Genomic DNA, 839 nt, shown 5'->3' with positions numbered 1-839 from the left:
GCTCACTGCAAAGCGCCCCCCCCCGCTTTCAGATCTGCTTTGTGCTGGCTGGCTTTTGCTCTGGGTGCGATCTATGGGTTTTTTCCGAGCTCAGCAGAAAAGGTTTGATAAAAGCAAAAGCCATTTCCTCTCTGCTGGGGCAGATGGGCGGCTGCACAGCGCGGGAAGCAGAGCCCCCCCACAAACCCTCGTGCTGGGGCCGGAGATTTCAGCACGCTGCAGCCTGGGAGTTTTCCGGGAGGAAAGAAGCAGGTTGTGCCACATCACGACATGGGGCTGAGCGCTGATAAGGAAAGAAAAACTGGTCGGGGAAGCTGGTTATGCAGCGAAATGGTTTTTTCTTTTAACGCTGGCAGCCCTGGCGCCGTTTCCGCATGGGCCAGGGTGCGCTGCAGCATCCTTTGCCCTCTCCGTGCCTGCAGAGGGAGGGGAGAAAATCCACAGCACCGTCTGCTGCTTTCCATCCAGGAGGGGGATGCTCCCACTGCTGGGGGCACTTGGGGTGGTCCCCAAGTCCTCCCCACTTGGGCTATGGGAGAATCGTTGGCCAAAGCTCTTGTGACAGTGGCTTGTGCCCCTGGGCCACAGGAGGGACTGCGAATCCTGCTGGTTTTGGGGAGTGCTGGGACCTCTGCTGCCGCATTAAACCCTTAGATGGGTTTAACGGCCCCTGTACATCCCTGGAGCTCATCTTCCAGCCCAGGCATGGAGTATCATGGTCCCGGAGGGATTTAGGCTCTGCCAGCGAGGACTTTGCAACCAAACCTGGCGCAGGGAAGCGCTGCCGGGTGACGCCGCGCTTTGGGCAGGGCTCGCTGTGCTGGGTCGCACTTTGGGCA

The sequence above is a fragment of the Egretta garzetta genome, unplaced genomic scaffold (assembly GCF_000687185.1).
Source record: "Egretta garzetta isolate BGI_Z169 unplaced genomic scaffold, ASM68718v1 scaffold202, whole genome shotgun sequence".
In the NCBI taxonomy this organism is placed as follows: Eukaryota; Metazoa; Chordata; class Aves; order Pelecaniformes; family Ardeidae; genus Egretta; species Egretta garzetta.
Note: the sequence above shows the minus strand (reverse complement) of the source record.